This window comes from Microtus pennsylvanicus, chromosome X (genome assembly GCF_037038515.1).
Source record: "Microtus pennsylvanicus isolate mMicPen1 chromosome X, mMicPen1.hap1, whole genome shotgun sequence".
In the NCBI taxonomy this organism is placed as follows: domain Eukaryota; kingdom Metazoa; phylum Chordata; class Mammalia; order Rodentia; family Cricetidae; genus Microtus; species Microtus pennsylvanicus.
Genome location: NC_134601.1, coordinates 33,973,793 through 33,987,290, shown reverse-complemented (window position 1 = coordinate 33,987,290; position 13,498 = coordinate 33,973,793). Strand labels below are relative to the sequence as shown.

At 46.9% G+C, this 13,498-nt stretch overlaps 1 protein-coding gene across 6 annotated transcripts in view; it reads right to left on the bottom strand.

Annotated features, from left to right (window-relative positions):
* Positions 1-3,628, bottom strand: part of Vsig1 (V-set and immunoglobulin domain containing 1) — a 163,166-nt gene extending 159,538 nt beyond the window's left edge. For 3 of the 6 annotated variants that reach the window (XM_075958167.1, XM_075958174.1, XM_075958168.1), the window contains exons 1-2: positions 3,513-3,628; positions 1,429-1,495 (exon numbers count right to left, since the gene is read on the bottom strand). The gene's annotated coding sequence lies outside the window, so the exon portion shown is untranslated. Of the gene's footprint in view, positions 1-1,428; positions 1,496-3,512 lie in introns of those variants that run through there. The other 3 variants (XM_075958172.1, XM_075958173.1, XM_075958169.1) reach the window with 1 other exon arrangement.
* Between the last annotated feature and the right edge of the window lie 9,870 nt (positions 3,629-13,498).

Sequence of the window (13,498 nt, the reverse complement as noted above, 5' to 3'; positions counted from 1 at the left end):
AGGACTTCTTGAATTTTGCATGCAAATGGATGGAAATAGAAAACACTATCCTGAGTGAGGTAAGCCAGACCCAAAAAGAGGAACATGGGATGTACTCACTCATATTTGGTTTCTAGCCATAAATAAAGGACATTGAGCTTATAATGCATGTTCCTAGAGAAGCTAAATAAGAAGGTGAACCCAAAGACAAACACATAGGCATCCTCATGAATATTAACCTTCATCAGGCGATGAAAGGAGACAGAGACAGAGGAGCACGGGACAGAAATCTCAAGGTCCAAATCAGGAGCAGGAGGAGACGGAGCACGAGCAAGGAACTCAGGACCGCGAGGGGTGCACCCACACACTAAGAAAAAGGGGATGTTCTATCGGGAACTCACCAAGGCCAGCTGGCCTGGGTCTGAAAAAGCATGGGATAAATCCGGACTAGCTGAACATAGCGGACAATGAGGAATACTAAGAACTCAAGAACAATCGCAGTGGGTTTTTGATCCTACTGCAAGTACGGGCTTTGGGGGAGCCTAGGCAGTTTGGATGCTCACCGTAGGAGACCTGGATAGAGGTGGGCGGTCCTTGGGCTTCCCACAGGTCAGGGATCCCTGATTGCTCTTTGAGCAGATGAGGGAGGGGGACTTGATCGGGGGAGGGGGAGGGAAATCGGAGGCGCTTGTGGGGAGGAGGCAGAAATCCTTAATAATTAAATAAAAAAAAAGAACTCACTCTCTTGCCTCAGTCTCCTGAGCACCAGGATTATAGGCGCATGTCAGAGAATTGGTTTTTTTCTCCTTTTCTGTGAATGTTCAGTGCTGAGGCTGAACCTAGAGCACCACAAATGCTAAACATGGGCTCTATCACTGAGCCACATCCTCAGGCACGTTCACCACTGCTTTCTGCTTTTCTCCTTTATGTAGCTCCAGCTGTCCTGGGACTTTCAATGTAGAACAGAACAGACTGGCTGGAACTTAGAGATCCTCCTGCCTCTGCCTCCTAAGTCCTGGGATTAAAGGTGTGCTCCACCACACCTGGCCTTATATTTATCCTTTTCAGACTACCACTTACGGCCTAATTACTCTGGGGGACTCGACCTATATGTATCTCTGCTATCCCTCACAAAACCCATATGAAATACATAGCACCCTTGCGCCCTTTATCAAATAAGGAATGGGATTGAGAGATTTCACTGTATAGTCCTGACCCTCCTGCCTCAGCCTCCTTAGTGTTAGGAGTACTAGCAAGGGAAAGGATTATGAAGTAACTGAAGTACAGGACCCCACCAGGGAGAGAGTGGGGAACAGGGTGTGATGAGGGAGGGAAGGAAGGAAAGGAAAGGCGTCAATTGCAAATGCAAAGCCTTGGAGGCCAATGGAGCAATCCAGATGAGTTGATGGTGGACCTGAACACTGTAAATCAAAATGAAGTCCCACTTACTTCCAGCGTATGACTTCACACGATTGATTCAGTGGGCGTTGGATGAGGGCAGCACAATATAATATGCCTAAAAGAAACCAAAAAGAAATCAGCTTACTCTATCATAATGTTTAATACCCTTGGATACATATAATTATACATTTTATATTTCTGTATATTATAAATACATACACATAGGTATATGTTCACACTCAGTTACTCTGTGGTAAGGGCGGGGTCAGAGCCCAAGTTCGTGGGTCTCCTAGCCATTTATCCAATAAAGTTTCAACGTTGGCTTCACACTCCCCACACAACCTACACACTGTGTACTTCACCTTACTCGGCAAGCAACTGACAAATTAGGGGAAGGACGGTATCTGCTGAGATGGTGTACAGTGAAGTCCAGGGGTGGCTATAATTTTAAACAGCGGTGCGTGAGAGAAAAATGCCACGTGACAGAACTCAGGAGGAGGGGTTTTCTTAATTAAGGGAAAGGGAAGGGGGGAAGACCAGCCTCTGAGGACAGGTGCAGAGAGAAAGAGGGGGGGATGGGAGGTGGGCCTAACCCTTTTAAAGGGAACGTAGTGAATGTGCACAAGAGGTGCTCTTAGGGGCTGCAGCTGAGAACACATCCTTTCAGAACCCCTAGGGCAGGCCAGTACAAGTGCCTGAATACTAACAGAGGCTTCCTCTGGTGAGATCACTCTGGGGTGGGGGGGCCTCATCCCTTTTCGGTCTTCTCATTCGGAGAGCATCCTGTCCTCACAGCATACCTGCCCTCAAAGCCTTATCAAGTGAAAGACAGTCCCAAATAAAGACTGACTAGCAGGTGTGGGCCCCACACTTCCATTTCGTCTCTCACACAATCAAGAGAGACTACAACAGCAAATACAGTAACACATTTGGCTCTGTCCCTCGCTCTTCTCTCTAAAGTACAGCCAGGGAACTATGAATAGCCACCGCATGAACTCTAAGCTAATATGCAAACTGCAAGCATTTGGAGGGGAATAGAGAAGTTCCCCCAGGTTTACTACAGGTCCCTGTCACGCTTCTGCCCAACTGCGGAAAGAAAGGAAGACAAACAAAGGTAGCAAAAAGCCACACAGATGAGTTACACAGACTTGGGTAGTGTGGGGCCCCAACGCCTGCTGCTTTGGGTCGGCCTGCTGGGTGGTTTTCCTCCCCCCCCCCCCCCGCCGCCGCCCCGCCGCCCCGCCGCCCCGCCCCCGCACGCACACCTGGATCACTCGCACTCAGGCACGCCGGCTTGCAAACACACTGCACGTGCAAAAAATGGAAATCCCCTCAAAGACACGCCCACATAAACTCCACTATAATATCACACACCCCCTGTACAGCCTTCTGCGTTTAGTCGCACCAAGGTAACCAGGCGCACAATCCCAACTCTACAGTTGTGTAAAACATACTTAGCTTCTCCCCCAGGCACCACTTTACACGCACAAGCTCCGTGACAGGGCAAACAAAGAGTCCCTCCATCTTGTACTGTTGGTAAGGCCTTTTCAGGCTTAATGGGACTTTGATTTCCTTAATGGAGAATCCCGTGGGAAATGGCCAACTTTATGCTGGGACCCAAGGCCAAGAGACTCCAACTAACATTTCTTAGCTTTTGTTAAAACTGCTTACTTGTACAAGCCTCCCTCTGCAGCTGGTAACAGGATATGCGTTTTGCCTTTAAAAGCCTCTTGCTCTGAATGCTGGGACCTACACTTAAATCCGGAATACCTGGGTTTAGTCCCAGCTGGTTGGAATGAAGATTTTTTTAAAACTGAGTGGTGGTAGGCTCCCCTAACAGCGCCTCGCCACAAACACGCTTTTTGTACCCCTCACACGCTTATATTCCCCATGCCTATGGAGAACCTTTTTTTCCTCCCTACCAACAGCAAACTTTTGAGGCTGGCAGGACCGACTAGCCCTCCTGCTCCAGGGTCAGTGAGGCCCGTGCACGCCAAGCGCACGGAACGGGCCCCCCACGGGACTTCTGCCGGGATAGCTGCTGAGTTCCACGGTTAGTGAGGTGGCACCTCCCCCGTGCAGCCACCCTCGGGACTTGAGGTCGCTAGCCCTTAGGTCTTAAGGGAACTTACTCTATCTTCTGCTCCCCTGAATCCAGGAAAACCGGACGCGGCGTTTTTCAACCTCTTGGGAGAGAGCTCTCACGAGGTTTGCAAAAGCCGGTCAGCAACTCTTAGACTTCCTGCCGGCAGCAAAGGGATTCAGCGAGGGAGTCACGGGCTCAGGGGCGGGGACAGGGGATAGGACTAGGAGAGGAGGCGGTCCAGAAGGAGGTGCCTGGATAGAAAGTTGAGAAGACCCAGCTGCGCCTGGCAAAATTTTGATACAAAAAAAAAAAAAAAACCCTGTCTGGAAATCCTCCTAATCAACCAGGATTCCAGAAGCAACCGAACTAAGCCATACCATTGTTCTCAGTGTTGGGCCTTAAACTTGATTACCCCATATTACAGGTAGCTATGGCTAAGACCCTTGTGAGCAGTTGGCAAGGAGGGAATCTGCTGATCTGGGCACAGGACCTTCCTGTTCTACAGAGGCCGTGATGATCTTCATGGCACATGATTACTGACTGCGTGGCTTAAATGAGCCACCACATCTCAAAGTGCTTAGCACATTCTGAGAAAACCATCAGCGGGAGGTCTTGTGATTAGCAAAGTGCTTGTTCTTGATAATTTACCTGTCTAGATTATGAGTTTCATGAGGGCTGGGGCTGTGTTTCTTATATTCTTGCTGAGCTCCAGCGCCTGACACATAAAAACTACCAATACATGATTTGTTGAATAGATAAATGAATGAATGAATGATGTGAACAATAACTTAAACTAGTGGCTAGACCAAGACTCTCACCTCTGCCACGTAAGAAACGTCAAAGTTCGCGGGGCGGCGGTGGTACGTGCCTTAAATCCCAGCAGTCGGGAGGCAGAGGCAGGAGGATGTCTCTGAGTTTAAGGCCAGCCTGGTCTACAAAGCTAGTTCCAGGACAGGCTCCAAAGCTATGGAGAACCCTGTCCTGTCTCGAAAAACAAAACAAAACAAAACAAAAAAGCAAGAAATGTCAGGGGAAAGTGGTACATGGCACAGGTAGGTTGCCCTACCAAATGACCTAGAAAGTGGAATTTTTGGCAATTTTTTATACAGATATGGAAATCTGTCAAACAGCTGATCTGAAATTTAAAATGGAATTATGCTAGTCCAGTATTTATACCTTGTACAGTTAATAAGTAAAGAAGGATGGGAGGAGAGGTCTGAACAGGAAATCTCTAGCCAAGATGGTGCATAGCTGTAATCGGAGCACCCTGAAAGTCTGAGGCGAGCAGGCATAGAGTTCTAAACTAGCCTGGGCAATGCAGCAAGACTGTCTCAAAACAAACAAGCAAGCAATGTGCAGGGGCTGGAGAGATGGCCTTTAAGAGCACTGGCTGCTCTTCCAGAGGACCCAGGTTCAATTCCCAGCATCGACATGGTAGCTCACAACTACAGAGACATATATGTAGGCACAACACCAATGCACATAAAATAAAGAGAAAAACATGTGCAAATATGTGGGGGAAATTGGCAGGGCTGTTCTACGTGAAATAAAACATATGGAAGTGTGGAGGCCCAAAAATATGAGCCTATTTCCACGTTGAGTCAGAGAGTTGAAACTTAGCTCCAGTTCCTTTATGGTTATAGTGCTTCGAGCTCAGACAAAGGTCCCACAGAGAATTCTGAGCTCTCAAGGTTATTGCCAATAGGTGTGCCTAATAGCCTTGTAGACCTTGTGCTCCAGGAATAGAGAAGGAGAACTGTTCCTACCCCAAACAAAGGCTTAAGGACCCAGCTGAGTTCCAGTTCCCTTAAGGAGATAACATTGCATTCCACCCAGGGAATGGTTTACCTACAGAATGTTTTGGTCTTGGATGTGAGTGTGACTTGTTTTGTTCTAGCAACAGAAAATTTAACTATGGCTGTAGTCCACGACCTTCAATTGATATGTTCATTTTCTTGTATCATGTTAATGTAGTCTTTTGTCTTGCTCCTACTTTTGGGGGTCAGGGGTATTTTAAGCAGTTGGAAATTAAACGCTGGCGAATTTCAGTACTCGTGGAAATTCCCTCCCAATACTATCCTATATACTATCCTACATGTTTCTCCATTTTATTATTTTCATTCACGTATTCACATTCTTTACTATATTTTCTAAATCTCCACACCCTCTACCCTGGCAAGAGGTATTTTTGTCAAGGCTGGTCCCTGACATGTAAGATTATTACCCTAAAAAAGAATCTTAGGGTGTTCATAAAGTAACAGTAATACCACCTGCCTCTATGTTGAATTAATACTATTCTTGATAACTGTACCCTGATATCCAACATTTTTGGTGGTAATGCTGGTTAGACTTATCTAATTATACTTACTAAATTTTGATTAATGGAAACCCATAAGCTAAAAGAGACCTTGCAGTTATCTGTATAAAGCCAGACATGGACGGGACCATTCCCATCTGAGTGACCTGCATTGTCACCTGGAACCATGGTGTCATCCCAGCCTGGGCTGCTGCCTAGGGCCATGTCTAAATCCGTGGCCCAGGAGCAGCCAGTGTCTGAACTGATGTCCATGACTCCTGTTACCACTGAGAGCTGTGCAGATGCCAGGGGTCTGGACAACCACCTGAGATCATGTTGGTGTCTCAGGGCCTTATTGCTGCCAGGACCATACTGATCTGGGTGGTCTGTGATGCCACCAGGGCCATGGTGACATCCAGGACCCAAGCTGATGTTAATGATTATGTCTGGATCCATGTTCCCACTGCAGTTAGGGTCTGTGATGATGTCCATGTCCTGTGTTACACAGGGTGTCATAGGAACCATGCATGTTGAAATTTGAGGGCAGTACTGAACCAGCTGAAATGGAGTAATTAAAAATGCTGCGGATCCTAGAGTAGCTGCAGTGGCAGAAATGCTGCAGGTCCCCGAGTGCAGCAGGCAGCAGGCCTTGTGGTGGCAGGCAGGGGGCTGCAGGTCCCTAGAGCAGCCAGTCCCAGGCAGGGACGGTGCACAAGACTATACCTCAGGCCTCCAAAGGCGGCTGGTCCCAGGAAGGGAGCCACGTGTCGGAGGCAGGCGAGAGACTGAGACATGGATAGGCACGCCATGCAAAGTGAGGTTGGATATTTATTTAGTGGATTATGGAGGGGGGGAGGAGAAGGGGAGAAGAGCAGAGAGAGAGAGGAGAGACAGAAGCTGCCTCTCTGACTCTCCGAGAGGGAGATGGAAAGGAAAAGACTCAGGCTACAAGCAGAAAGGAAGATCTGCCTGCCTCAGTGGACTGGGGGGGGGGAGTGGGCATGGCTTGTCTCTTAAAGAGACAGGACAGACGATTACACCAGCCCCACTCCTCACTGCCCCTGCCCCTTCATGGACACTGCAGCAGGAGAGCTGGCCACACCCCCATGGGAGAGCTGACACCAGCACTCGGGAGAGATGGCCTCACCCCTCACCATGGGCATGGGAGAGCTGGCTCTGATGGCACAGGCCTAGGAGAGCTGGTTCTGTCCCTCAACTGAGGAGGGCAGTTCCAGTGGCCAGGACCAACCAGCTCATATACCACCCAGACTCACATCCTGGGCCTTGGGTGACCCACCCTACTATCTACCCCATCTGTGACCCGCTGGAGTGAGTACGTGAGGGGACTGGTCCTGTGCAACAATAACCCCCCAGGAATCCCATGACTCGGGGGAACAGCAGGATATCTGAGAGGAGTTTTGAAGAGGGTCCAGTGATGATGGTGTGGCAGAGGCCTTAAACAAGACTAATGATTTATCGCAATGAACATTTTGCAGGTGGGACTGATTGGACAAAAGGGTATCGTGCACTACAGCTCCCAATGCCAGTAGGATGCGAAATTACCTGGCATGAGAAGGAAGCGTGGAACACACAACAAACCAACAAACCCACTTAGGATTTTGTTGGGGGTGGTATATGGGCCTAGTAAGTTGGTGTGCAGAGAGAGAGAGCGCTGAAGATGGTGTGTCCAGCTTTTAAGGGCTGCCTAGCACATGTGCCCAGGAGGATGGCATGGTTATGTCATACAGATGACAAAGCTCACGCGTGCCTGCAAGGGCTCACATAGCTGCATAGTATATAGGTGATGTAACCATGCCACACGTGGGTCACACCTGAGGCCTTGTCCACACATGTGTGGCCCTGAAAGCTGGAAGTGTCAGCCATGTTGTGTGGCTGAATCATAACATTTCACCCTTTTGTTTATTATAAAAATTTGGGGCATTTGGGATCTTTAATGGGTGAGAATGGGACAAAAATTTGGCGACTTTGGGGTCTTTAATGGGTTGGAATGGAACGTCGTAATGTCTCTCAAGACTGCTTTTTGCTGATTTTGTGGGCATTGGAGAGTTGAGATGTTTGACCATGTCCAGGGGTGGCTGATTACTTTTGTGTTTTTCCCAGACTCTGTGGAACTGGCTGAATGGCAGCTTGGACCTCACAAAATGCTGGAAAGGCAGAAAATTATCTCTGGAAAAAAAATTTAGATCTTGGTGACTAAGGGAGGAGAGTCCCAAGATAAAAGAGAGGAGAGTTCTTTTTTTTAGGGGGGGGGGTGGAGAAGGGAATTTCCCAGGTGTTCCAGTGACCAGGAATGATAAGGGAAGAATTAAATGACACTTATTCTGGGTGAGTCTGGTCCATTTAGATAGGTCCAATTGGCTTCCTGGAGCTTATGAAAGAATGTTTGAAAAGAAATAAATTTTAGACATATTAAAAGCTTACAATTACAATGGTATAGTGTCGGAATGGATGACAATGGGGAGAAGGGAGGAAAAGAAGGGGGAATTATTAGAAAAGGGTATTATTAGAAAGGGGAATTATTAGACCCCTCAATGTTTTACCTGAAGCAAATCTTAAGGCACTTGTTCTCTTTAGCATCATGGTATTACCCTAACATCCAGGAGACACTGCTGCAGTCAGTGATGAACCTGTCATGTTAAAAACTGTTTTGTGAGTTCTTGGAGTCTGGACCTGTGAATGTCCCCAAACTCATTATTGTTTCTTACCACCTGGGCTTTTGGCAATCCTTGTACCTCTAACTCTGTTTAATGATGGTCCCTAATAACAGCTGAGTGGTTAACTGGAAATTTAAGTATGACATTGGAGATAGAGAGAAGTTGGTAAAGCAGATAGGAAAAAGAGGAAGAGGGAGAGTATATGGAGTTTTTGGCACAGGAGAGTTGAGTATGGTGAAGAAACTTTTATTTTTCTGGAACTGGAGAAAAAGTGGCCAATCTTGGTGTCCTCTAGAACTTGAGGGAGCAGGGCCTTGTTGAGTTAGCATATATGAGGGAGTATCTTAAGCTGGAAGAGTAAAAGGTTTAAGGTGAGACAGGCGGATCCAATGACAGAGTCCCTCAAGCTTGGCAGCTGTGGGAGTTACAAGAATTACTTTAAAGGGGCCCTGTCATTTAGGGAAAAGGAGTGAGAGACATTGGTCTGGGGGAGAGAATAGTACTTGATCTCCTATTTTAATTGGTACATGTTTGAGGTAATGAGTAAATCCCATAATAGAGAGCAAAGATGGGATAACAGTGGAGTAAGCAGATGATCAGGAAGTGAAGAGGTTTTAGGTGAGAGGCCAGGAGTTAAAACCAGCCACCCATACGTGGAGTTCAAAGGGCAAGATGAAAAGGGGTTTTGGGGAGAGCCCTAGCCTAAGAAGGACCAAAGGCAAAAGTTTTACCCAGTCAAGGTGAAGCTTCTATGAAATCTTTTTTTTAAAAAAAGATTTATTTATTTATTTATTTATTTATTTATTTATTTATTTATTTATTTATTTATTGTGTTCACAGTGTTCTGCCTGCATGACAAAAGAGGACACCAGATCTCATTACAGATGGTTGTGAGCCACCATGTGGTTGCTGGGAATTGAACTCCGGACCTCTGGACTAGCAGTTAGAGCTCTTAACCTCTGAGCCATTTCTCCAGCACCCTGCTCCTGTGAAATCTTAACAAGAACATTTTTAAGGAACAGTTCATTTATTCTACCTTCCCTGAAGATTGAGGATGGTATGTGATAGGGAAATGCCAGGAAAGTCTAGGCAGTGGTGGTGCATGTCTTTAATCCCAGCACTTGGGAGACAGAGGCAGGCAGATGGCTGGGAGTTCGAGACTAGCTCTGATCTTCAAGAGCTAGATCCAGGACAGGCTCCAAAGCTACAGAGAAACCCTGTTTCAAAAAAAAAATGCCAGGAAATGTTAACAGCCTTAGATAAAGTTTGAAAGATCTGGGAGGTAAATTCTGGGCCATTATCTGACTGAAGAGAGGTTGGTACTCCAAACCGGGGGATGATTTCTCAGGGAACAACATTGGAAACTGTCTGGGCCTTCTTGTTAGTGGTGGAAAACGCTTCAATCCACCTAGACATGGTGTCCACCAAAACCAGGAGATATTTAACTCTTCTGACAGTGGGCATATGAGTAATATCAAGCTGCCAGTCAGTTCCTGGAAGGGAGCCCCTGGCTTTTAACAAGTCTATAATGTAACCTGAGTTAGTTATGGATCCTCCTTTCATCGTAAGAAGCTCACGCTTCTTCCAGATAGCTGTGTGGGACAGAAGGATATGAAAGGCATATTTGAAGTCTGTGTAAACATTTAAAGATTGTCCCTTTGCTAACTGGAAGGCATGGTTAGTGGTATGATCAGGGAGTGCCTGTGCCTCCACCACCCTAGTATCTGACACTATGGCATAGCCTGCTCTACAGGTCTCTTCACATAAAAAGGAGCTGCCATCTGTGTATACCAGGTATAAGTGGCCTGGGACAGTTTGCCCTCCTGTATATGTGAGGGGTGGGGCAGTAGATCCTCTAAGGTTTCTATGCAGGAATGAGATGGAGAATAATTAATGTTAGTTTGAGGTAGGAGTTTGAGATATTAAGGGGTGGGCAGCATTGAAAAGTGAGTGTGGCATTTTATACTAGTGCCGCCAGGAGGGAAAGGAACCAGCAAGAGGGTAAGGTTTGTAAGCCTTTGTAAGTTAAGAGGTGGGACAGATTGTGGTGGGAGAAGATAGTGGTGGGTGACCCAAAGGTTAGTTTCTTTGACTCACAAATAAGAAGCTCAATGGCCACTAAAGCACGTATGAAGGGTGCCCAGCCCTAAGTGGTAAGGCCCGGCTTCTTTGACAGGTATGCTACAGGTGCTGAGGAAGGTCCCAGTTGATGTCCTAGAACCCCAAGGGCATATCCCTCCTTCTCTATTACATAGAGGGAGAAAGGACAAATTAAATCTAGGAGATGAAGAGCTGGGACCTGGATATGGGCTTGCTGGAGTCTCTGGAAGGGTTTATTAACAGGATAGAGAAGGTGCAGAGAGCTGAGAGCCACCTCATATAAGTGGTGGGTGAGGAAAGAAAAAGAAGGGATCTAGGAACACAGAAAGCCAGCTATTCCTAGGAACAATAAAACCTCTTCTTTTGTAGAAGGAACTGAATTAGCTTTTTCCTGTCTAGGGTAATAGCTTTTTGGGTTGGGTAATAGTTAATCCCAAGTAAATGACCTAAGAGGCAGACAGTTGGATTTTAGAAGGTGAGATTCTACAACCCTTTTTGGACAGGAAATTTAAAGAAACAGAGGTATAAGTTTTGCTGATATTTATTTATTTATTTATTTATTTATTTATTTATTTTTGGTTTTTCGAGACAGGGTTTCTCTGTGGTTTTGGAGCCTGTCCTGGAACTAGCTCTTGTAGACCAGGCTGGTCTCGAACTCACAGAGATCCGCCTGCCTCTGCCTCCCGAGTGCTGGGATTAAAGGTGTGCGCCACCACCGCCCGGCAGTTTTGCTGATCTTTAAGGATGGACTGCAAAGTAAAATATCATCTACATACTGTATGAGTTTAGACTTAGGGAGAGACAGTGAGAGTAGACCAGAAGCTAAAGTCTGACCAAATAGGTGTGGGCTGTCCCAGAATCCCTGGGAAAGGACGGTCAAGGTGAGCTGTGTGGAGAGGTTAAGTGTCAGGGTTAGTCCAGGTGAAGGCAAAGATATTTTGAGATTGCGAGCTGAGAGGAATAGAGAAAAAAGCATCCTTAAAATCTAGAACTGAGAAGTGGGAGGTTCCTGGGGAGATAGTGGAAAGAAGTGTGTAAGGGTTAGGCACTACAGGATGAAGAGGGACCACTGTGGAGTTAATGAGCCAGAGGTCTTGAACCAGGTGATAGGTTCCATTAGGTTTTTTAACAGCAAGTATAGGGAGGGGTGTTAAAGGGAGAAGAGGTGGGGCAAAGTAGATTTTTTCTTAGAAGGTCAGAGATAATAGGCTTAAGTCCCCTAAGGCTCTGGAGAGAGAGGGGGGTACTGAGCTTGGGTAATGTACTTAGTGGGATCTTATAATTGGATAATGATGGGAGAATGGTGTTTAGCAACAGAGGGGTTTTGGGGGTCCCAGACATGGGGGTCTACCTGAGAGGCTGGTAGAGGAAAAGATACATTGGAGCTGGGAAGTTTGGAGGCTAGAAGGAGGAGGAGTTGAGCTGCTGGTGAATCTGGGGTAAAGTGAATGGAAGGAGCAAACGAGATGAAAGCTCCCACTTTTGCTAAAAGAATCTCTTCCCATAAGAGGTACCAGGCAGGTTGGCATGACTAAAAATGAATGAGTGAGATAAATAGTCCTAAAACACAGTTAAGTGGTGGGGTCTGCTGAGATAGATAAGGCTGTCCCCATACCCTGACAATAGGGAAACTAGAAGGAGAGGTAGGCCCCCAGAATTCCCTCAGTCCCAAGTATGTGGCTCCGGTGTCAAAGAAAAAGGAGATGGGCTGTCCTGATATCGTTATGTTTACCCATGGCTCCCTGTTACAGATGACGGTTGTGGTCAGGTCAAAGGAGCCCGGGAAGCCTCACTTGTCCATGGCAAGAACTAGAAGGTCAACTTGAGAATTTTCTGGGTTTGATGTCTCCATGCCACAATGTACACGAGGACAATCAACTGCCCAATGTCCTTCCCTTTGGCATCTAGGACAAGGTCTCACAGGACCAAGATGAGGATTAGGGCATGCTCGGGCCCAGTGACCAGTTCTACCACATTTGAAACACGGGCCTGGTGGTCCTTGAGCCCTGGGGAAGGCAAGGGAGCAGCATGGAAGCACAGGTTGGGTGGTCTGTCACCTCTGCCAGTTGGAGGGCCATGGCTAGCATGTGACAGTGGTAGTTGAGGGCTTTGTCATTTCTCGCATGGTACACCTTAAAAGCCAACTCTAAGACTTCAGCCTATGGAGTCAAGGGGCCTTTTTCCAAACATCTAATTTTAGCCTTAATGTCAGGGTAGCACTGAGAAAAAAAATGAGTCATGAGGAACTGTCTGCTTTCAGTGCTTTCTGGATCTAAGTTAGTATACTGTAACAGGGCTTTAGTGAGGCATTCCAAAAAGGCAGAAGGAGTTTCCTTCAGATTTTGAATGACCTCGGAGAGCTTATTATGGTTTATTGCCTTGAGGGCAACCTTACAAAGACCTGCCAGAAGGCAAGTCAAAAACTGATCCATAGCTAAAATTCCTCCTGGGGTATTATAATCCCAGTGTGGTTCCTGCTCGGGGACCATCTCTGCCCCTGGGGGGTGTGTTGCATGTGTTTGGTAAATATAATCTGCATGTAGTCTGGCCCCTGGGGGGGGGGTGTTGCATGTGTTTGGTGAACCTTGTCTGCGTGTAGTCTGGCCTGCTCCCAAACTCACCTGCATTCTTCAGGAAGTAGGTTATTAGATAGGATCATATAGATATCATGAAAGGTGAGATTATAAGAAGGAGTGGGAGTAGCTGCCAAATGAGGTGGAAAAGGCAGGGGTTCATTAGCTGGGTCCAGAGTGGAAGTGGAGGGTTCTTCCGGCTCAGATGGTATAGCCAGGAGCATCTGAGCAGGCAAACAACTTGCAAGGACAGAGAGATGGCTTAGTCTTAGAGCTTAGATAGTAAAAGGCTTGGATATAAGGAAACTCCTTCCATTTGCCTGTGTGCTGACAGTAGTTAGAAAGCTCCTGTAGAATATTGAGATCAAAGGTACCATTAGGTGGCCAC